Below are 25,085 nucleotides of genomic sequence, written 5' to 3'. Positions count from 1 at the left end.
ATAACACACACACAGCCTGTACACAGACATGTATCACACACACACAGCCTGTACACAGACATGTATCACACACACACAGCCTGTACACAGACATGTATCACACACACACACAGCCTGTACACAGACATGTATCACACACACACACAGCCTGTACACAGACATATAACACACACACAGCCTGTACACAGACATGTATCACACACACACACAGCCTGTACACAAACATGTATCACACACACAGCCCGCTCCTGATGCCAGCTAACAAGACGTCACACACACTGCGTTGCCAGGTTTAAACGTCACACAGCTCGGGTTGCTAGGTTACGGAGTCACACGCCACACGCTCTGGGGCATTTACCGGAACCACGTGACTGGCACCGGTCCCGCCTCCCGCTGTGGGAGTGGGCGGGGCGGTTCTGGAGCTGTGCCCGGCCGCGATTGGTCAGCCTGCTGTCAATCCGCTGCCTTCACCCAATAGCAGCGACTGAGTACATCGATCCCCGAGCGCGCTCTGAGACCCCACTGCGCATGTCATAAATCCCCGGATGTTGACCGTTGTTGAAAGAAAAGCAAATGGCGGAAAGTCAGCGGCGGGAGATGGAAGCTTCTGAGGGTGAGTGAGAGGGGAGGGGGGGGGCTGTCCCCCGGAGGTCAGTGGTGAGGGAGGGGGCTGTCCCCCGGAGGTCAGTGGTGAGGGAGGGGGCTGTCCCCCGGAGGTCAGTGGTGAGAGAGGGGGCTGTCCCCCGGGGGTCGGTGGTGAGAGAGGGGGCTGTCCCCCGGGGGTCGGTGGTGAGAGAGGGGGCTGTCCCCCGGGGGTCGCTGGTGAGAGAGGGGGCTGTCCCCCGGAGGTCAGTGGTGAGAGAGGGGGCTGTCCCCCGGAGGTCAGTGGTGAGAGAGGGGGCTGTCCCCCGGGGGTCAGTGGTGAGAGAGGGGGCTGTCCCCCGGGGGTCGGTGGTGAGAGAGGGGGCTGTCCCCCGGGGGTCGGTGGTGAGAGAGGGGGCTGTCCCCCGGAGGTCAGTGGTGAGAGAGGGGGCTGTCCCCCGGGGGTCGGTGGTGAGAGAGGGGGCTGTCCCCCGGGGGTCGCTGGTGAGAGAGGGGGCTGTCCCCCGGGGGTCAGTGGTGAGAGAGGGGGCTGTCCCCCGGGGGTCAGTGGTGAGAGAGGGGGCTGTCCCCCGGGGGTCAGTGGTGAGAGAGGGGGCTGTCCCCCGGGGGTCAGTGGTGAGAGAGGGGGCTGTCCCCCGGGGGTCAGTGGTGAGAGAGGGGGCTGTCCCCCGGGGGTCGCTGGTGAGAGAGGGGGCTGTCCCCCGGGGGTCGCTGGTGAGAGAGAGGTCTGTCCCCCGGGGGTCAGTGGTCAGTGGTGAGAGAGGGGGCTGTCCCCCGGGGGTCAGTGGTGAGAGAGGGGGCTGTCCCCCGGGGGTCAGTGGTGAGAGAGGGGGCTGTCCCCCGGGGGTCGCTGGTGAGAGAGGGGGCTGTCCCCCGGAGGTCAGTGGTGAGAGAGGGGGCTGTCCCCCGGGGGTCAGTGGTGAGAGAGGGGGCTGTCCCCCGGGGGTCGGTGGTGAGAGAGAGGGCTGTCCCCCGGGGGTCAGTGGTCAGTGGTGAGAGAGGGGGCTGTCCCCCGGGTGTCAGTGGTGAGAGGGGGGGCTGTCCCCCGGGGGTTGGTGGTGAGAGGGGGCTGTCCCCCGGGGGTCGGTGGTGAGAGAGGGGGCTGTCCCCCGGGGGTCAGTGGTGAGAGGGCGGGCTGTCCTCCGGGGGTCGGTGGTGAGAGAGGGGGCTGCCCCCCGGGGGTCAGTGGTGAGAGGGGGGCTGTCCCCCGGGGGTCGGTGGTGAGAGAGGGGGCTGTCCCCCGGGGGTCGGTGGTGAGAGAGGGGGCTGTCCCCCGGGGGTCGGTGGTGAGAGAGGGAGCTGTCCCCCGGGGGTCGGTGGTGAGAGAGGGGGCTGTCCCCCGGGGGTCGGTAGTGAGAGAGGGGGCTGTCCCCGGGGGTCGGTGGTGAGAGAGTGGGCTGTCCCCCGGGGGTCAGTGGTCAGTGGTGAGAGAGGGGGCTGTCCCCCGGGGGTCAGTGGTCAGTGGTGAGAGAGGGTGCTGTCCCCGGGGGTCAGTGGTCAGTGGTGAGAGAGGTGGCTGTCCCCCGGGGGTCAGTGGTGAGAGGGGGGCTGTCCCCCGGGGGTCGGTGGTGAGAGAGGGGGCTGTCCCCCGGGGGTCGGTGGTGAGAGGGGGGCTGTCCCCCGGGGGTCGGTGGTGAGAGGGGGGCTGTCCCCCGGGGGTCGGTGGTGAGAGGGGGGCTGTCCCCCGGGGGTCAGTGGTGAGAGGGGGGTCTGTCCCCCGGTGGTCGGTGGTGAGAGAGGGGGCTGTCCCCCGGTGGTCGGTGGTGAGAGGGGGGGCTGTCCCCCCGGGGGTCAGTGGTGAGAGGGGGGGGCTGTCCCCCCGGGGGTCGGTGGTGAGAGAGGGGGCTGTCCCCCGGGGGTCGGTGGTGAGAGGGGGGCTGTGCCCCGGGGGTCGGTGGTGAGAGAGGGGGTCTGTCCCCCGGGGGTCGGTGGTGAGAGAGGGGGCTGTCCCCCGGGGGTCGGTGGTGAGAGAGGGGGCTGTCCCCCGGCGGTCAGTGGTCAGTGGTGAGAGAGGGGGCTGTCCCCCGGGGGTCAGTGGTGGAAGGGGGGGCTGTCCCCCGGGGGTCGGTGGTGAGAGTGAGGCTGTCCCCCGGGCGTTGGTGGTGAGAGGGGGCTGTCCCCCGGGGGTCGGTGGTGAGAGAGGGGTCAGTCCCCCGGGGGTCGGTGGTGAGAGAGGGGGCTTTCCCCCGGGGGTCGGTGGTGAGAGAGGGGGCTGTCCCCGTGGGTCGGTGGTGAGAGAGGGGGCTGTCCCACGTGGGTCGGTGGTGAGAGAGGGGGCTGTCCCCCGGGAGTCGGTGGTGAGAGGGGGGCTGTCCCCCGGGGGTCGGTGGTGAGAGGGGGGCTGTCCCCCGGGGGTCGGTGGTGAGAGAGGGGGCTGTCCCCCGGGGGTCAGTGGTGAGAGAGGGGGCTGTCCCCCGGGGGTCGGTGGTGAGAGAGGGGGCTTTCCCCCAGGGGTCGGTGGTGAGAGAGGGGGCTTTCCCCCAGGGGTCGGTGGTGAGAGAGGGGGCTGTCCCCCGGTGGTCAGTGGTGAGAGAGGGGGCTGTCCCCCGGGGGTCAGTGTTCAGTGGTGAGAGAGGGGGCTGTCCCCCGGGGGTCAGTGGTGAGAGGGGGGCTGTCCCCCGGGGGTCGGTGGTGGAAGAGGGGGCTGTCCCCCGGGGGTCAGTGGTCAGTGGTGAGAGAGGGGGCTGTCCCCCGGGGGTCGGTGGTGAGAGGGGGGCTGTCCCCCGGGGGTCGGTGGTGAGAGGGGGGCTGTCCCCCGGGGGTCAGTGGTGAGAGGGGGGCTGTCCCCCGGGGGTCGGTGGTGAGAGAGGGGGCTGTCCCCCGGGGGTCGGTGGTGAGAGAGGGGGCTATCCCCCCGGGGGTCGGTGGTGAGAGGTGGCTGTCCCCCGGGGGTCGGTGGTGAGAGAGGGGCCTGTCCCCCCGGGGGTCGGTGGTGAGAGAGGGGGCTGTATCAATTCATTCATACATACAGGTACAGCATGCAGTAAAGGAAGCAAATGTCATGCTGGCCTTCATAGCGAGGAGATTAGGGTATCGGAGCATGGAGACTTGTACAGCACCTTGGTGAGACCAGACCTTGAGTATTGTGTGCAGTTATGATCATCTAATCTGAGGAAGGACATTCTTGCTTTTGAGGGAGTGTGGCGAATATTCACCAGATTAATTCCAGGGATGGCAGGACTGACATGAAGAAAGACTGGATCGACTAGGCTTATACTCGCTGGAATTTAGAATAATGAGTGGGGAGCTCATAGAAACATTTAAAATTTGGTCGGGAATGGACAGGTTTGATGGCGTAAAAAGGTTCCCGCAGTCCGAATACAGGAAGACCAGTACCAGCGGTCACTGTCTAAGGATAAAGTGTAAAGCATTTAGGACCGACACGAGGAGAAACTTCTTCACTCAGATCATTGTGAACCTATGGAATACTGTACCACAGAAAGATGTGGAAGCCAGTTGGATAGATATACTCTGAAGAGAGTGAGATATGGCCCTTACGGCTAAAGTGATCAAGGGGTATGGAGAGAAATCAGGAAGGGGAAGTGAAGGGGTGGTACCGTTTCCTCGAGCTGTGGCGATTTTCAATAATTCCATCAATGTAACATCTCCAACTTTGCAAATCACACCAAGCTGGGTTGCAGTGCGAGCTGCTAGGAGGCTGCAGAGGAATTGGACAGATTAGGTCGATGGCAGATGCCATATAATGAAGATAAGTGTGAGTTTATCCACATTGGTGGCAAAACCTTGAAGGTAGAATGTTATCTGAATGTTGACCGATTTGTAAAAGCGGAGCGGTATTGAGACCTGCGTATTTTGGTACATCAGTCGTTGAAGTCATTCATACATACAGGTACAGCATGCAGTAAAGGAAGCAAATGTCATGCTGGCCTTCATAGCGAGGAGATTAGGGTATCGGAGCATGGAGACTTGTACAGGACCTTGGTGAGACTAGACCTTGAGTATTGTGTGCAGTTCTGATCATCTAATCTGAGGAAGGACATTCATGCTTTTGAGGGAGTGTCGCGAATAATCACCAGACTGATTACAGGGATGACAGGACTGACATGAAGAAAGACTGGATCGACTAGGCTTATGCTCGCTGGAATTTAGAAGAATGAGAGGGGAGCTCATAGAAACATTTAAAATTTGGTCGGGAATGGACAGGTTTGATGGCGTAAAAAGGTTCCCGCAGTCCGAATGCAGGAAGCCCAGTACCAGCGGTCACTGTCGAAGGATAAATTGTAAACCATTTAGAAACCTTTTCAATCAGATCATTGTGAACCTGTGGAATTCTGTACCACAGAAAGATGTGGAAGCCAGTTGGATAGATATACTCTAAAGAGAGTGAGATATGGCCCTTACGGCTAAAGTGATCTAGGGGTATGGAGAGAAATCAGGAAGGGGAAGTGAAGTTGCATGCTCAGCCATGATCATATTGAATGGTGGTGCTGGCTGGAAGTGACGAATGGCCTACTCCTGCACCTACTTTCTAAGTTTCTATGTTTCTATCTTCAGAATATGAGGTGCTTTGTTGTTCTTCGCCTTTTATTAACAAAAATTAAACACTAATTACACTATCTTTAAACTCGAATGTGTTCATAATGTGAGCATTGGTGGTTCAGGGGTAGAATTAAATACAGAATAAAGCTCCCTCTACACTGTCCCATCAAACACTCCTAGAGCAAATACAGCACCGGGTTAGATACAGAGTAAAGCTCCCTCTACACTGTCCCATCAAACACTCCCAGTGCAGGTACAGCACTCTGTTAGATACGGAGATAAGAACATAAGAAATAGAAACAGGAATTGGCCATCTGCCCCCTCCAGCCTGCACCACCATTTAATACGATCATGGCTGATCCGATTATGGACTCCGGTCCACTTCCCTGCCCGCTCACCATAAACCCTTATCGCTTATCAGTTAAGGAACTTTCTATCTCTCTCTGAAATATATTCAATGTCCCTGCTTCCACAGCTCTCTGAGGCAGCAAATTTCACAGATTTACAACCCTCTGAGAGAAGAAATGTCTCCTCATCTCAGTTTTAAATGGGCGTCCCCTTATTCTAAGACCATGCCCCCCAGTTCTAGTCTCCCCCATCAGTGGAAACATCCTCTCTGCATCCACCTTGTCGAGCCCCCTCATCATCTGATACGTTTCGTCAGTTAGTTACCTGCGGTCTTATAGTTAATTACATTTGGAGAGAGCACAGCTCTGTTTGTCTCTCTGTCTCACTCCCTCTATCTCCCTACCTCTCTCTCCCTCTCTCTCTCTGTCTCTCCCATTCTGTGTCGCTTTCTCTCTCTCCCTCTGTCTCTGTCTCTCTCCCTCTCACCCACTCTGTATCGCTTCATCGCTCACTCTTACTCCCTCTCACTCTATCTCTCTCTCTTTCTCTGCCACGCTCTCTACCTCTCTCTCTCCCTCTCTCTCTATTGTTCTCTCTCTCTCTCCGTCTCTCTCTGTCTCGCTCTCTCTCTCATACTCTTTATCTCCCTCTTTCACCCTCTCTCTCTCTGTTTCTCCCTCTCTCTCTCAATTTCTGTCTCGATTTCGCACTCTCTCTCTGTCTCTCTCACTCTCTCACTCTATCTCTCTCTGTCTCTCTCTCTCTACTCTCCCGCTCTCTCTCTCCCTCTCTCTCTATCTCTCTGTCTCTGGATCTCTGTCTCTCTCTCTCGCGCTCTCACGTTCTGTCTCTCACTCTATCTCTCTCTGTCTTTCTCTCTCTTTGTCTCTCACTTTCTCTCTATCTGTATCTCTCTCACTCACTACCTGTCTCTCTCTCTTTCTCGCTCTGTCCCTGTCTCTCTCTCCCTATCTATCTCTGTCCCTCTCTCTCTTCTCTCTCTCACTCTCTCTCTCTCTCTCTCTCTCTCTCTCTCTCTCTCTCTCTCTCTCTCTCTCTCTCTCTCTCTCTCTCTCTGTCTCTCTAGGTCTCCCCCAGTCTCTCAGACTCTGTAACAAGAGTCCTGGTGTAAAATGGTCACGACGCATTTCATGTAAAATGGCTGTTCAATCTCACACAAACTAATTCTACAGCCCCGCTCTCTCCCCATAGCTCTGTATCAATCCGCAAACTAATCCCACTGCCCCGCTCTCTCCCCATAGCCCTTTTCAATCCCCAAACTAATCCCACAGCCCTGCTCTCTCCTCATAGTCCTGTATCAATCCCCAAACTAATCCCACTGTCCCGCTCTCTCCCCATAATCCTGTCTCAATCCACAAACTAATCCCACCGCCCCGCTCTCTCCCCATAGTCCTGTATCAATCCCAAACTAGCTCTCTCTCTGTCTCTCTTGGTCTCTCTCTCTCTGTATCTCTTTCCCTCTCTATATATCTCTATTTTACTATCGGTTTCTAGCTCTCTCTCTTCTCTCTCTCGCTCGCTCTGTCTTTCTCTCTTCCTCTCGCTCTCTCTGTCTTTCTCCCTATCTCTCTGTCTTTGTCTTCTCCTCTGTCTCGCTCTCTCTCTCTCACTCTCTCTGTCTGTTTTTCTCTCTCTCTCTATCTTTCCCTCTCTGTCTCTCTCTCTCTATCTGTCTCTCGCTCTCTCTCTCTCTGTATCTCTTTCCCTCTCTATATACCTCTACTTTTCTCCATCTGTTTTTTGCGCTCTCTCTGTCTCTCTCTGTCTCTCTCTCTATCTCTCTATCTCTCTATCTCTCTCTCTCTCTCTCTCTCTCTCTCTCTCTCAGTCTCTCACTCTCTCACTCTCGCTTTCTCTGTCTCTGTCTCTCTCTGTCTCTCTGTCTCTGTCTCTCGCTCTCTCTCTCTCCGTCTCTCGCTTTGTCTGTCTGATTGTCTCTCACTCTCTCTCTGTCTGCCGATCTCTCTCTCTCTCTCTCTCTCTCTCTCTCTCTCTCTCTCTCTCTCTCTCGCGCTCTGTCACTCTCTGGCTCTCTCTATCTCTCTCTATCTCTCTCTCGCTTTGTCTGTCTGATTATCTCTGTCACTCTCTCTTTCTTTCTCCCTTTCTCTCTCTCTCTCACTCTCTCTTGTTCTCTGTCTCTCTCGCTCCCTCGTTCGTTCTCTGGCTCTCTTTGTCTGTATCTCTTTCCCTCTCGATATATCTCCATCTCTTTCGATCTGTTTCTAGCTCTCCCTCACTCTATCTCTCTGTGTGCCTGTCTCTCGCTCCCTCCCTCTCTGTGTCTCTCTCTCTGTCTTTCTGTCTCTCTCTGTCGTTCTCTGTCTTTCTCCCTATCGCTCTCTCTCCCCATCTATGTTTCTCTCTCGTTCTATCTTTCCCTCTCTCTCTGTCTCCCTCTCCGTCTTGCTCTGCTAATCGGTCTCTGTATCTCTCCCTATCTTTATCTATGTCTTTTCCTCTCTCTATCAATCTCTGTCTCTCTCTGACTATCTCTGTCAATCTTTGTTTCTCTCTCTCTGTCTTTATTTCTGTGTTTCTCTCTCTCTCTCTGCATTTCTGTCTCACTATCTCTCTGTCTTTCTCTCTCTGTCTCTCATTCTCTGTCTCTCATTCTCTGTCTCTCTGTCTCTCTCTCTCTCTCTGTGTCTCGCTCTCTGTCTCTCTCTCTGTCTCTCTCTCACCATCTCTCTGTCTGTCTGCCTGTCTCCCTGTCTCTTTCTCTCTCTCTCTGCCTTTCTCTCTCTCTGTGTCTCTGAGTTTCTCTCGCGGTCTCTCTGTCTCTCTCTCTCCTGTCTCTTGGGGGGTTAGATACAGAGTAAAGCCCCCTCTACACTGTCCCATCAAAATCTCCCAGGGCAGGTACAGCACGGGGTTAGATTCAGAGTAAAGCTCCCTCTACACTGTCTTATGAAACACTCCCAGGGCACGTACAGGGGTTAGATACCGAATAAAGCTCCCACTACACTGTCCCATCAAACACTCCCAGGGCAGGTACTGCAAATGTTTAGATACAGAGTAAAGCTCCCTCCACACTGTCCCATCATACACTCCCAGGGCAGGTACAGGCAGGGGGTTAGATACAGAGTAAAGCTATCTTAACACTGTTCCATCAAACACTCCCAGGGCAGGTACAGGGGGTTAGATACAGAGTAAAGCTCCCTCTACACTGACCCATCAAACACTCCCAGGGCATGTAAAGCACGTGTTTAGATATAGAGTAAAGCTCCCCCTACACTGTCCCATCATACAATCCCAGGTCAGGTACAGGGGGATAGATACCGAGTAAAGCTCCCTCTACACAGTCCCATCAAACACTCCCAGGGCAGGAACAGGGGTTTAGAAACAGAGTAAAGATCTCTTAACACTTCCATCAAACACTCCCAGGGCAGGTACAGAGGGTTACATACAGAGTAAAGCTCCCTCCACACTGTCCCATCAAACACTCCCAGGGCAGGTACAGGCAGGGGGTTAGATACAGAGTAAAGCGCCCTTAACACTGTTCCATGAAACACTCCCAGGGCAGGTACAGGGGGTTAGATAGAGAGTAAAGCTCACTCTACACTGTCCCAACAAACACTCCCAGGTAAGTTACAGCACGTGGTTCGATACAGAGTAAAGCTCCCTCTACACTGTCCCATCAAACAATCCCAGGGCAGGTACAGCACGGGGTTAGATATAGAGTAAAGCTCCCTCTACACTGTCCCATCAAACACTCCCAGGGCAGGTACAGGGGGTTAGATACTGATTAAAGGTCCCCCTACCCTGTCTCATCAAACACTTCCAGGGCAGGTACAGCATGGGGTTAGATACAGTGTAAAGCTCCCTCTACACTGTCCCATCAAACACTCCCAGGGCAGGTACAGCACGGGGTTAGATACAGAGTAAAGCTCGCTCTACACTGTCCCATCAAACACTCCCAGGGCAGGTACAGCATGGGGTTAGATACAGAGTAAAGCTCTCTCTACACTGTCCCATCAAACACTCTCATGGCAGGTACAGCATGGGCTTAGATACAGAGTAAAGCTCCCTCTGCACTGTCCCATCAAACACTCCCAGGGCAATTACAGCATGGATAGATATAGAGTAAAGCTCTCTTTGCAATGTTCCATCAATCACTCCCAGGGCAGGTACAGGGAGTTAGATTCAGAGTAAAGCTCCCTCTACCCTGTCCCATCAAACACTCCCAGGGCAGGTACAGCACGGGGTTAGATTCAGAGTAAAGCTCCCTCTACACTGTCCCATCAAACACTCCCAGGGCAGGTACAGGGGGTTAGATTCCGAATAAAGCTCCCACTACACTGTCCAATCAAACATTCCCAGGGCAGGTACAGCAAATGTTTAGATACAGAGTAAAGCTCCCTCCACACTGGCCCATGAAACACTCCCAGGGCAGGTACAGGCAGGGGGTTAGATACAGAATAAAGCTCTGTTAACACTGTTCCATCAAACACTACCAGGGCAGGTACAGGGGGTAAGATACAGAGTAAAGCTCCCTCTACACTGTCCCATCATACACTCCCAGGGCAGGTACAGCACGTGTTTAGATACAGAGTAAAGCTCCCTTTACACTGTCCCATCATACATTCCCAGGGCAGGTACAATGGTATAGATATCGAATAAAGCTCCCTCTACACTGTCCCATCAAACACTCCCAGGGCAGGTACAGGCAGTGGGTTAGATACAGAGTAAAGCTCTCTTAACACTTCCATCAAACACTCCCAGGGCAGGTACAGAGGGTTAGATACAGAGTAAAGCTCCCTCTACACTGTCCCATCAAACACTCCCAGGTAAGGTACAGCACGTGGTTCGATACAGAGTAAAGCTCTCTCTACACTGTCCCATCAAACACTCTCATGGCAGGTACAGCATGGGGTTAGATACAGAGTAACGCTCTGTCCCATCACACATTCCCAGGACAGGTACAGGAAGTTAGATACAGAGTAAAGCTCCCTCTGCACTGTCCCATCAAACACACGCAGGGCAGGTACAGGCGTTTAGATACAGAGTAAAGCTCCCTCTGTACTTTCCCATCAAACACTCCCAGGGCAATTACAGCACGGGTAGCTATAGAGTAAAGCGCTCTTTGCAATGTTCCATCAATCACTCCCAGGGCAGGTACAGGGAGTTAGATTCAGAGTAAAGCTCCCTCTACACTGTCCCATCAAACACTCCCAGGGCAGGTACAGTACGGGTTAGATACAGAGTAAAGCCCCCTCTACACTGTCCCATCAAATACTCGCAGGGTAGGTACAGCACGGAGTAAGATTCAGAGTAAAGCTCTCTCCACACTGTCCCATCATACAATCCCAGGGCAGGTACAGGGGGATTAATACCGAATTAAGCTCCCTCTACACTGTCCCATCAAACACTCACAGGGCAGGTACAGGCAGGGGGTTAGATACAGAGTAAAGCTCTCTTAACACTTCCATCAAAAACTCCCAGGGCAGGTACAGAGGGTTAGATACAGAGTCAAGCTCCCTCTACACTGTCCCATCAAACACTCCCAGGTAAGATACAGGAAGTGGTTCGATACAGAGTAAAGCTCCCTCTACACTGTCCAATCAAAAACTCCCAGGGCAGGTACAGGGGGTTAGATACCGATTAAAGCTACCACTGCACTGTCCCAACACACACTCCCAGGGCTGGTACAGCAAATGTTTAGATACAGAGTAAAACTTCCTGGACACTGTCCCAACAAACACTCCCAAGGCAGGTACAGCATGGGTTAGATACAGAGTAAAGCTCCCTCTATACTGTACCATCAAACACTCTCAGAGCCGGTACAGCTTGGGGTTAGATACAGAGTAAAGCTTCCTCTACACTGTCCCATCAAACACTCCTAGGGCAGGTACAGCACGGGGTTAGATACAGAGTAAAGCTCCCTCTACACTGTCCCATCAAACACTCCCAGGGCAGGTACAAGGGGTTAGATACAGAGTAAAGCTCCCTCTACACTGTCCCGTCAAACATTCCCAGGGCAGGTACAGCACGGGGTTAGATACAGAGTAAAGCTCACTCTACACTGTCACATCAAACACTCCCAGGGCAGGTACAGCATGGGGTTAGATACAGAGTAAAGCTCTCTCTACACTGTCCCATCAAACACTCTCACGGCAGGTACAGCATGGGGTTAGATACAGAGTAAAGCTCTCTCCCATCACACACTCCCAGGGCAGGTACAGGGAGTTAGATTCATAGTAAAGCTCCCTCTACACTGTCCCATCAAACACTCCCAGGGCAGGTACAGCACGTGTTAGATACAGAGTAAAGTCCCCTCTACACTGTCCCATCAAATACTCCCAGGGTAGGTACAGCACGGGGTTAGATTCAGAGTAAAGCTTCCTCTACACTGTCCCATCAAACACTCCCAGGGCAGGTACAGGGGGTTAGATACCGAATAAAGCTCCCACTACACTGTCCCATCAAACACTCCCAGGGCAGGTACAGCAAATGTTTAGATACAGAGTAAAGCTCCCTCCACACTGTCCCATCAAACACTCCCAGGGCAGGTACAGGCAGGGGGTTAGATACAGAGTAAAGCTCTGTTAACACTGCTCCATCAAACACTACCAGGTCTGGTACAGGGGGTTAGATACAGAGTAAAGCTCCCTCTACACTGTCCCAACATACACTCCCAGGGCAGGTACAGCATGGGTTTAGATACAGAGTAAAGCTTCCTCTACACTGTCCCATCAAACACTCCTAGGGCAGGTACAGCACGGGGTTAGTTACAGAGTAAAGCTACCTCTACACTGTCCCATCAAACACTCCCAGGGCAGGTGCAGGGTGTTAGATACCGAATAAAGCTCCCACTACAATGTCCCATCAAACACTCCCAGGGCAGGTACAGCAAATGTTTAGATACAGAGTAAAGCTCCCTCCACACTGTCCCATCATACAATCCCAGGGCAGGTACAGGGGGATTAATACCGAATTCAGCTCCCTCTACACTGTCCCATCAAACACTCCCAGGGCAGGTACAGGCAGGGGGTTAGATACAGAGTAAAGCTCTCTTAACACTTCCATTAAAAACTCCCAGTGCAAGTACAGAGGGTTAGATACAGAGTAAAGCTCCCTCTACACTGTCCCATCAAACACTCCCAGGTAAGATACAGCACGTGGTTCGATACAGAGTAAAGCTCCCTCTACACTGTCCCATCAAATACTCCCAGAGTAGGTACAGCACGGGGTTAGATTCAGACTAAAGCTCCCTCTACACTGTCCAATCAAAAACTCCCAGGGCAGGTACAGGGGGTTAGATCCCGATTAAAGCTCCCACTGCACTGTCCCAACAAACAGTCCCAGGGCTGGTACAGCAAATGTTTAGATACAGAGTAAAACTTCCTGGACACTGTCCCAACAAACACTCCCAAGGCAGGTAATGCATGGGTTAGATACAGAGTAAAGCTCCCTCTACACTGTCAAATCAAACATTCCCAGGGCAGGTACAGCACGTGTTAGATACAGAGTAAAGTCCCCTCTACACTGTCCCATCAAATACTCCCAGGGTAGGTACAGCACGGGGTTAGATTCAGAGTAAAGCTTCCTCTACACTGTCCCATCAAACACTCCTAGGGCAGGTACAGCACGGGGTTAGTTACAGAGTAAAGCTACCTCTACACTGTCCCATCAAACACTCCCAGGGCAGGTGCAGGGTGTTAGATACCGAATAAAGCTCCCACTACAATGTCCCATCAAACACTCCCAGGGCAGGTACAGCAAATGTTTAGATACAGAGTAAAGCTCCCTCCACACTGTCCCATCATACAATCCCAGGGCAGGTACAGGGGGATTAATACCGAATTCAGCTCCCTCTACACTGTCCCATCAAACACTCCCAGGGCAGGTACAGGCAGGGGGTTAGATACAGAGTAAAGCTCTCTTAACACTTCCATTAAAAACTCCCAGTGCAAGTACAGAGGGTTAGATACAGAGTAAAGCTCCCTCTACACTGTCCCATCAAACACTCCCAGGTAAGATACAGCACGTGGTTCGATACAGAGTAAAGCTCCCTCTACACTGTCCCATCAAATACTCCCAGAGTAGGTACAGCACGGGGTTAGATTCAGACTAAAGCTCCCTCTACACTGTCCAATCAAAAACTCCCAGGGCAGGTACAGGGGGTTAGATACCGATTAAAGCTCCCACTGCACTGTCCCAACAAACAGTCCCAGGGCTGGTACAGCAAATGTTTAGATACAGAGTAAAACTTCCTGGACACTGTCCCAACAAACACTCCCAAGGCAGGTAATGCATGGGTTAGATACAGAGTAAAGCTCCCTCTACACTGTCAAATCAAACATTCCCAGGGCAGGTACAGCACGGGGTTAGATACAGAGTAAAGCTCCCTCTACACTGTCACATCAAACACTCCCAGGGCAGGTACAGCATGGGGTTAGATACAGAGTAAAGCTCTCTCTACACTGTCCCATCAAACACTCTCACGGCAGGTACAGCATAGGGTTAGATACAGAGTAAAGCTCTGTCCCATCACACACTCCCAGGGCAGATACAGGGAGTTAGATTCATAGTAAAGCTCCCTCTACACTGTCCCATCAAACACTCCCAGGGCAGGTACAGCACGGGTTAGATACAGAGTAACGTCCCCTCTACACTGTCCCATCAAATACTCCCAGGGTAGGTACAGCACCGGGTTAGATTCAGAGTAAAGCTTCCTCTACACTGTCCCATCAAACACTCCCAGGGCAGGTACAGGGGGTGAGATACCGAATAAAGCTCCCACTACACTGTCCCATCAAACACTCCCAGGGCAGGTACAGCAAATGTTTAGATACAGAGTAAAGCTCCCTCCACACTGTCCCATCAAACACTCCCAGGTCAGGTACAGGCAGGGGGTTAGATACAGAGTAAAGCTCTCTTAACACTGCTCCATCAAACACTACCAGGTCTGGTACAGGGGGTTAGATACAGAGTAAAGCTCCCTCTACACTGTCCCAACATACACTCCCAGGGCAGGTACAGCATGGGGTTAGATACAGAGTAAAGCTTCCTCTACACTGTCCCATCAAACACTCCTAGGGCAGGTACAGCACGGGGTTAGTTACAGAGTAAAGCTACCTCTACACTGTCCCATCAAACACTCCCACGGCAGGTACAAGGGGTTAGATACAGAATAAAGTTCCCTCTACACTGTCCCATCAAACACTCCCAGGGCAGGTACAGCACGGGGTTAGATACAGAGTAAAGCTCCCTCTACACTGTCCCATCAAACACTCCCAGGGCAGGTACAGCATGGTGTTAGATGCAGAGTAAAGCTCTCTCTACAATGTCCCATCAAACACTCTCATGGCAGGTACAGCATGGGGTTAGATAGAGAGTAAAGCTCTGTCCCATCACACATTCCCAGGACAGGTACAGGAAGTTAGATACAGATTAAAGCTCCCACTACAATGTCCCATCAAACACTCCCAGGGCAGGTACAGCAAATGTTTAGATACAGAGTAAAGCTCCCTCCACACTGTCGCATCATACAATCCCAGTGCAGGTACAGGGGGATTAATACCGAATTAAGCTCCCTCTACACTGTCCCATCAAACACTCCCAGGGCAGGTACAGGCAGGGGGTTAGATACAGAGTAAAGCTCTCTTAACACTTCCATCAAAAACTCCCAGGGCAGGTACAGAGAGTTAGATACAGAGTAAAGCTCCCTCTACACTGTCCCATCAAATACTCCAGGGTAAGGTACAGCACGTGGTTCGATACAGAGTAAAGCTCCCGCTACACTGTCGCATCAAACAATCCCAGGGCAGGTACAGCACGGGGTTAGATACAGATTAAAGCTCCCTCAACACTGTCCCATCAAACACTCCTAGGGCATTTACAGCACGGGGTTAACTACAGAGTAAAGCTCCCTCTACACTGTCCCATCAAACACTCCCAGTGCAGGTACAGCACTCGGTTAGATACGGAGATACGAACATAAGAAATAGAAACAGGAATTGGTCATTTGGCCCCTCCAGCCTTCACCACCATTTAATACGATCATGGCTGATCCGATCATGGACTCAGGTCCACTTCCCTGCCCGCTCACCATAAACCCTTATCCCTTATCAGTTAAGGAACTTGCTATCTCTCTCTTAAATATATTCAATATCCCTGCTTCCACAGCTCTCTGAGGCAGCAAATTCCACAGATTTACAACCCTCTGAGAGAAGAAATTTCTCCTCATCTCAGTTTTAAATGGGCGGCCCCTTATTCTAAGACCATGCCCCCCAGTTCTAGTCTCCCCCATCAGTGGAAACATCCTCTCTGCATCCACCTTGTCGAGCCCCCTCATAATCTGATACGTTTCGTCAGTTAATTACCTGCGGTCTTATAATTATTTACATTTGGAGAGAGCACCTCTCTGTTTGTCTCTCTGTCTCACTCCCTCTATCTCCCTACCTCTCTCTCTCCCCCTCTCTCTCTGTCTCTCCCATTCTGTCTCGTTTCCTCTCTCTCCCTCTGTCTCTGTCTCTCTCCCTCTCACCAACTCTGTATCGCTTCATCGCTCACTCTCACTCCCTCTCACTCTATCTCTCTCTCTTTCTCTGCCTCGCCTCTACCTCTCTCTCTCCCTCTCTCTCTCTATTGTTCTCTCTGTCTCTCTCCGTCTCTCCCTGTCTCGCTCTCTCTCTCATACGCTTTATCTCCCTCTTTCTCCCTCTCTCTCTCTGTTCCTCCCTCTCTCTCTCAAATTCTGTCTCGCTCTCGCACTCTCTCCCTGTCTCTCTCACTCTCTCATTCTATCTCTCTCTGTCTCTCTCTCTCTACTCTCCCGCTCTCTCTCTCTCTCTCTATCTCTCTGTCTCTGTATCTCTTTCTCTCTCTCTCGCGCTCTCACGTTTTGTCTCTCTCTCTATCTCTCTCTGTCTTTCTCTCTCTTTGTCTCTCACTCTCTCTCTATCTGTATCTCTCTCTATCTCTCTCTCACTCACTACCTGTCTCTCTCTCTTTCTCGCTCTGTCCCTGTCTCTCTCTCCCTATATATCTCTGTCTCTCTCTCCCTCCTCTCTCTCTCTCGCTCACTCTCTCTCTCTGTCTGTCTCTCTCGTGCTATGTCTATCTGTGTCTCTGTTTTTCTCACTCTCTATCTCTCTTTCCCTCTCTGTCTCTGTCTCTCTCTCCCTCTATCTCTCTCTCACTCACTACCTGTCTCTCTCTCTTTCTCGCTCTGTCCCTGTCTCTCTCTCCCTATATATCTCTGTCTCTCTCTCCCTCCTCTCTCTCTCTCCTCTCTCTCTCTCTCTCTCTCTCTCTCTCTCTCTCTCTCTGTCTCTCTAGCTCTCCCCCAGTCTCTCAGACTCTGTAACAAGAGTCCTGGTGTATAATGGTCATGACGTATTTCATGTAAAATGGCTGCTTAATCTCACACAAACTAATCCTACAGCCCCGCTCTCTCCCCATAGCTCTTTATCAATCTGCAATCTAATCCCACTGCCCCGCTCTCTCCCCATAGCCCTTTTCAATCCCCAAACTAATTCCACAGCCCTGCTCTCTCCTCATAGTCCTGTATCAATCGCCAAACTAATCCCACTGTCCCGCTCTCTCCCCATAGTCCTGTATCAATCCACAAACTAATCCCACTGCCCCGCTCTCTCCCCATAGTCCTGTATCAAGCCCAAACTAATCTAACTGCCCCGCTCTCTCTCCATAGTCCTGTTACAATCCCCAAACTAATCCCACTGCCCCGCTCTCTCCCCATAGCCCTGTATCAATCCCCAAACTAATCCCACTGCCCCGCTCTCTCCCCATAGCCGTGTATCAATCCCCAAACGAATCCCACTGCCCCGCTCTCGCCCCATAGCCCTGTATCAATCCCCAAAACTAATCCCACTGCCCCGCTCTCTCCTCATAGCCTTGTATCAATCCACAAACTAATCCCACTTCCCTGCTCTCTCCCCATAGCCCTGTATCAATCCCCAAACTAATCCCACTGCCCCGCTCTCTCCTCATAGCCTTGTATCAATCCCAAAACTAATCACACTGCCCCGCTCTCTCCTCATAGCCCTGTATCAATCTCCAAACTAATCCCACTGCCCCGCCCTCACCCCATAGTCCTGTGTCAATCCCAGAATCTATACAGGGAGACAGATAGAGAGACACGCACACTCACCTCTCTCTTTCTCTCTCTCTCACTCTGTTTCTCTCTCTCTGTCTCTCTCTCTCTCACTATCTCACTGTCCCTCTGTACGTCTGTCTCCCTCGCTGTCTCTCTCTCTCTCTCTCGCTCATTCTCTCTCTCTCGCTTTGTCTATCTGTCTCTCTGTTTTTCCCTCTATCTGTCTGTCTTTCATTCTCTCTCTCTGTCTCCCTCTCTCTGTCTCTGTCTTTCTCTTTCTCTATTTCTCTCTCTCTGTGTCTCTCTCTCTCTCTCTCTCTCTCTCTCTCTCTCTCTCTGTCTCTGTCCTTTTGTATGTCTATCTCCCTCGCTGTCTCTCTCTCTCTCTCGCTCACTCTCTCTCTCTGTCTGTCTCTCTCGTGCTATGTCTATCTGCGTCTCTGTTTTTCTCACTCTCTATCTCTCTTTCCCTCTCTGTCTCTGTCTCTCTCTCCCTCTATCTCTCTCTCTATCTCTCTCTCTCTCTCTCTCTCTCTCTCTCTCTCTCTCTCTCTCTCTCTCTCTCTCTCTCTCTCTCTCTCTGTCTCTCTCTCTATATCTGTCTCTCTCTCTCTCTTCCTCTCCCTCTCTGTCTATCTCTCTGTTTTTCAACTCTCTCTTTCTTTCTCTGTCTTTCCCCCCCCTCTCTCTCTCTCTCTCTGCCTTTCCTTCTCCCTCTCTCTCTCTTTCCATCTTTCTGTCTGTCTCTGTCTCTCTCTCTCTGTCTCTCTCTCTCTCTCTCTGTCTTTCCCTCTCTCTCTCTCTCCCTCTCTTTCTCTGTCTCTCTTTCTGTCTCTCTCTCTCTGCCTTTATCATCTGTGACCTTACAACAACTTGACCCCGCGTGGATAGGGTCAGGAGCAGAGGCCAGAGTTCGGGAGTTAGAAAATGTAATCCCAAATGACACATTGTAAATCCCAGTGAGACTGTAATAAACCGATACAAATATAAAATGTGAGCAGACTTTAATAAAAACTAAACGCCGACAGCAGCTCCATCCCCGCCCTTTCTCATCACTGCCCCGCTCCTTTGTATTAAAAAGCAGCAATAAGTTGTGCTCTGAAAGTGAACACATTGCTCAGGTATCAGCACCACGCACCATTGGTGATGGGAAATACACAAACTATCTCTCTTCACAGAGACCCGGAGTTTGTAAACCTTCGCTTTAAAGGGCTAATGTTCACATTTCCTCCGTGCGGGCTGTAAAACTGGAGCCGATCCCCTAACACCCGAGTTGTGGGAGGTAAAAGTGAGAATTCACCCCAGAGTGTTTAACCTTCCCTTGCAGCCCATTGTAGACCACTGACAGCCAGGAGATGGGGATGGTGAGCTGGGCAAAGTTCAGTAAAGTTTTACAGTACAATATCACCAGCTGCTGGTGTACATCAGTACTGCAGTCATACCAACATTGGAGAAACATTCGCTTCATTCCACAATTCAGCAAGGCCTTTCTTCAGAACTGAGAGATAATTGGATCAGAGAGAAGGTGAAATAAACAGGGGCCTGGAAAGCTGCGAATAAATCCCCTCACCTTTCTGAGTACATAACTCACTCAGAGAATTGTGAACCTGCGGAATTCTCTGCTGACTCCAATGACTGAGTGAATCCCTTCCCACACTCAGAGAGGTGAATGGTCTCTCCCCAGTGTGAAGTCACTGGTGTATGAGCAGGTGGGATAACTGAGTGAATCCCTTCCCACACTCAGAGAGGTGAATGGTCTCTCCCCAGTGTGAAGTCACTGGTGTATCAGCAGGTGGGATAACTGAGTGAATCCCTTCCCACACTCAGAGAGGTGAATGGTCTCTCCCCAGTGTGAAGTCACTGGTGTATCAGCAGGTGGGATAACTGAGTGAATCCCTTCCCACACTCAGAGAGGTGAACAGCCTCTCCCCAGTGTGAACTCGCTGGTGTATCAACAGGTGGGATAACTGAGTGAATCCCTTCCCACATTCAGAGAGGTGAACGGTCTCTCCCGAGTGTGAACTCGCTGGTGTATCAGCAGGTGAGATAACTGAGTAAATCCCTTCCCACACTCAGAGAGGTGAACAGCCTCTTCCCAGTGTGAACTCGCTGGTGTATCAGCAGGTGGGATAACTGAGTGAATCCCTTCACACACTCAGAGAGGTGAACGGCCTTTCCCCAGTGTGAACTCGCCGATGTGTTTCCGGCTGGGACGGGTTGTGGAAACGTTTCCCACAGTCGCCACATTTAGACAGTTTTTCTCCAGTGCGACTGCGCTTGTGTCTCTCCAGATTGGATGATCGGCTGAATCCTTGCCCACACACACAACACGTGTAGAGTTTCTACCCTCTGTGAACAGTGTTTTTTGCTTCCATGGTCAAAGGCGGAAGATATTCAGGTCCCGATGAATCGAGTGACTCTATCAGATCTGAATGTGATGTTTGACTCGAGCCTTTGGTCGACAAACCCTCCCCGTTTAATAGCCTGTAAAGTGAACTTCTGTAAAGTAAAGTGAAAGAAGAACATTAGAACATAAGAAATTGGAGCAGGAGTAGGCCATACGGCCCCTCGAGCCTGCTCCACCATTCAATAAGATCATGGCTGATCTGATCATGGACTCAGCTCCACTTCGCTGCCCGCTCCCCATAACCCTTTACTCCCATAATCGCTCAAAAATCTGTCTATCTCCACCTTCAATATATTCAATGTCCCGGCTTCCACAGCTCTCTGGGACAGAGAATTCCACAGATTTATAACCCTCTGAGAAGAAATTCCTCCTCATCTCAGTTTTAAATGGGCGACCCCTTACTCTGAAACTATGCCCCCTGGTTTTAGTTTCCCCTATGAGTGGGTACATCCTCTCTGCATCCACCTTCTCAAGCCCCCTCAGTATCTTTTATGTTTCAATATGATCACCTCTCATTCTTCTTAACTCCAATGTGTAGAGGCCCAATCTACTCAAACCTTTCTTCATAAATCAACCCTCTCACCTCAGGAATCAACCTCGTGAACCTTTTCTGAACTGCCTCCAATGCAAGTATATCATTCCTTAAATAAGAGACCAAAACTGCATGCAGTACTCCAGGTGTGGCCTCATCAATAACCTGTACAGTTGTAGCAGGACTTCTCTGCTTTTATACTCTATCCGCTTTGCAATCCCAGCTTCTCCAATCTATCCAGATAACGGAAGTCCCTCATCCCTGGAATCATTCTCGTAAATCTTTCCTGCACCCTCTCTAATGCCTTCATATTCTTCCTAAACTGCGTTGCCCACAGCTGGGTCTGGATCACGGGACCCTGAGGCTGGTCCCTCACACACAGAGCCTCACATTCACACACACTTCAGCTGGGTCTGGATCACTGGACCCTGAGACTGGTCCCTCACACACTGAGCCTCACATTCACACACACTTCAGCTGGGTCTGGATCACTGGACCCTGAGACTGGTCTCTCACACACTGAGCCTTACATTCACACACACTTCAGCTGGGTCTATATCACTGGACCCTGAGGCTTGTCCCTCACACACTGAGCCTCACATTCACACACACTTCAGCTGGGTCTGGATCACTGGACCCTGAGACTGGTCCCTCACACACTGAGCCTCACATTCACACAAACTTCAGCTGGGTCTGGATCACTGGACCCTGAGGCTGGTCCCTCACACACTGAACCTCACATTCACACACACTTCAGCTGGGTCTGGGTCACTGGACCCTCATTCTGCAGGTTCCTCACACACTGAGCCTCACATTCACACACACTTCAGCTGGGTCTGGATCAATGGACCCTCATTCTGCAGGTTCCTCACACACTGAGCCATCACATTCACACACTGTTCATCTGGGTCTGGATCACTGGACACTGAGGCTGGTCCCTCACACACTGAGCCACACATTCACACACACTTTAGCTGGCTCTGGATCACTGGACCCTGAGACTGGTCCCTCACACACTGAGCCTCACATTCACACACACTTCAACTGGGTCTGGATCACTGGACCCTGAGGCTGGTTCCTCACACACTGAACCCTTACATTCACACAAACTTCAGCTGGGTCTGGATCACTGGATCCTGAGGCTAGTCTCTCACACACTGAGTCTTACATTCACACACACTTCAGCTGGGTCTGGTTCACTGGACACTGAGGCTGGTCCCTTATACACTGAGCCTCACATTCACACACACTTCAGCTGGGTTTGGATCACTGGACCCTGATACCGGATAAGCAGCGAATGAGTTAGGACAATGGCGGGGTTTTCCTGCAGAAAGTGAACCTCAGTATGTTTTCGGTGAAGGAGAGCTCGATGAAAGCGACACTATTTTACTGGTCACAAGGTTAGAATCACATTGCTGTCATGGTGCCCAATCTAACCTGTGGTCACAGATATCTGACTGCAGGCAATGGCCACCTGGGTCATTTCTTCCTGAGAAATGTCTGCAGCTGCCCACACACCATGCTACTGGTTCTCATTGCCAGTGGTGTTTTTAATATGCAAACACCATTGTACATAGACACAGGGAAAGGGGACTCGCTGCTGGAAACACCACCGTTCACAGACACCAGGACAATGGACTCACGTCCACAATCAACATCACTTCAGTTCTAATAAATTTCACAGAGCCACAGGTGATGGAGAAGCTGCTCGTGAACTGGAGAATGTAAAATTTCAAAGACAATACAAGCTGATTGATATAATGATCTGTTTATTATTCTACAGGCATTTCCACACACAAAAACCAACACAGTTATCATTCACTTCCTGATATTCTTCAGCTATTAAATCGAAAGGCGTATTCTCCTTTTACACTCCGCTGGGGATAACCCACGTGTTCTGATGTTCATCCGGCAATAAACATTCCATGGTCACAACATCCTAAACCTCAGTGCTGGGACTTGTATCTCTTTGTGTCCAGGAGCATGATTTAATCCAATTAAACTGCTACCGCTGTTACAACCTACTGTCTACATAATGCTCTTCTATCTTGTTCACAGACACTTACATAGGAAACCGCAGGCCTTGTCAGATATTCTTCAGTGTCATGTCTGAAGAAGCCTGGGCTTGAGTTGCAGCCTTCTGAGGTTCAGGTAAAATATAACTCAGGATACGATATGTGATGTAATGCAGAACTAATGTTGGGAATAACTCTGAACTTTTCTTTCATGAACTAAGTTAAATATTATTCTCAGAGCATACTTCAACCCATTTTTCAGCTCATCTCTGAATTTAGTCTGGGTTACTGCATAAATACACGTGTTTGTACAGCAGCTCAAAAGCAGCAGCATGTAGCTGGTAAAGTCTGCAATATACATCGGGTCATTGTAACCTGTAGAATAAAACTGGTTTGTAATTCGCATTAAAAAGAAAAATATCACATAAGTTGCCCAGAGCAGTATGAAGTTACCGGATATAGTGAAGAGTAAGATGATGGATTTCCTTCGGTTCTCCATCTCCGGATCATTGTGATTCACATCATTCTTGCTGCCCCTCAGCCTCCAGCGGACTCTGCTGGCCGCCAAAATGAATCCTACAGTCAGAGCATTGAGCAGCAATATCAGGAATATTGGGAGCAGTGGGGTAAAACAGCGGTTAATCCAGCCAAATGCTACCCAAGCAGTTACAGTATAATACTCGAGTTTTGCTTTACACAACCAGGGTACATTGTCGATTGTATAATAGGGTTCATATATAAAGAACCAGTGGATGTTTTTTATACAGAACAGCAGGCACACGGTTCCTATAACCAGGGATGCAGTTTTCTCGGTGCAATATTTAGTCCACAGTTTCTGTCAACAAATGGTAACAAAACGATCGAAAGTGAAAGCGATGGTTAACCAGACAGAAATATCGGTGACTGCACGAACTAGCGCTATGAGGAAAGAACACACAGATGTGATGTACAGGAAGGTAGTCGGGAAATAATAATTATTAATCCGAAACAGTATCACATCAGTGATACTGACCAGTTGATCCGCCGCTGCCATGGCCACCAGGTAGCGAGTGATACATCTGAAGAGACCGCACTTTCCCCTGGACAGGATCACAATCGTCACCATATTAGCTGTAAAAGGGAAACACACAGAAACAGGGAATCAGCCGTCAGGTTACAGCAAGGGAGCCAGTAACACAGGATTTGGTGTGAAATCTACTTTGCTGCAGGATCTGGGGACTGGAACTGAACTCTTTACCGCTGCTAGAATTGTCTAGCAGAACAGGATTTTAGCATACAATTGCAATGTTAAATATCTGTGAGTGTGGGGTAAAAACGCGAAAGTAAACGACTTCACAAAGTGTATCGAAAATACAAATTGACTCTGGAAATTTCCTCGTAGCTGGTCACCTTCTGCCACTGAAACTTCGTAGAAAGTGGGGTAGAAATCCACCGGAGATCCGAGTAAACTACTGGCCATTTAAATGTAAGAATAAACGGACAGTGTGAGAATGAGTTATGGATAATTCACAGACATATATCACAAACACAGCCCGTACAGACATATATCACACACACAGCCCGTACACAGACATGTAACACACACACAGCAAGTACATAGACATATATCACACACACAGCCCGTACACAGACATTTATCACACACACAGCCCGTACACAGACATGTATCACACACACAGACCGTAGACAGACATATATCACACACACAGTCTGTACACAGACATATATCACACACACACACACAGCCTGTACACAGAAATGTATCACACACACAGCCTGTACACAGACATGTATCACACACACAGCCCGTACACAGACATATATCACACACACAGCCTGTACACAGACATGTATCACACACACAGCCCGTACACAGACATATATCACACACACAGCCTGTACACAGACATGTATCACACACACAGCCCGTACACAGACATGTATCACACACACAGCCCGTAAACAGACATGTATCACACACACAGCCCGTACAGACATGTATCACACACACAGACCGTAGACAGACATGTATCACACACACAGCCCGTACAGACATGTATCACACACACAGACCGTAGACAGACATATATCACACACACAGCCCGTACACAGACATATATCACACACACAGCCCGTACACAGACATATATCACACACACACAGCCCGTACACAGACATATATCACATACACAGCCCGTACAGACATATATCACACACACAGCCCGTACACAGACATGTATCACACACACAGCCCGTACACAGACATGTATCACACACACAGCAAGTACACAGACATATATCACACACACAGCCCGTACACAGACATGTATCACACACACAGCCCGTACACAGACATGTATCACACACACAGACCGTAGACAGACATGTATCACACACACAGACCGTAGACAGACATATATCACACACACAGCCCGTACACAGACATATATCACACACACAGTCTGCACACAGACATATATCACACACACACACACAGCCTGTACACAGACATGTATCACACACACAGCCTGTACACAGACATGTATCACACACACAGCCCGTACACAGACATATATCACACACACAGCCTGTACA

The 25,085-nt window shown here is 50.9% G+C and overlaps 1 long non-coding RNA gene across 1 annotated transcript in view; it reads left to right on the top strand.

Annotated features, from left to right (window-relative positions):
• Positions 1 to 543: 543 nt before the first annotated feature.
• Positions 544 to 25,085, top strand: part of LOC139238110 (uncharacterized) — a 73,926-nt gene continuing 49,384 nt past the window's right edge. Inside the window, exons 1-2 of the long non-coding RNA XR_011588572.1 lie at positions 544 to 613; positions 22,534 to 22,626. This is a non-coding gene — a long non-coding RNA (uncharacterized lncRNA). The remainder of the gene's footprint in view (positions 614 to 22,533; positions 22,627 to 25,085) is intronic.

The sequence above is a fragment of the Pristiophorus japonicus genome, chromosome 25, assembly GCF_044704955.1.
Source record: "Pristiophorus japonicus isolate sPriJap1 chromosome 25, sPriJap1.hap1, whole genome shotgun sequence".
In the NCBI taxonomy this organism is placed as follows: Eukaryota; Metazoa; Chordata; class Chondrichthyes; family Pristiophoridae; genus Pristiophorus; species Pristiophorus japonicus.
This window is presented reverse-complemented; position numbering and strand designations above follow the sequence as displayed.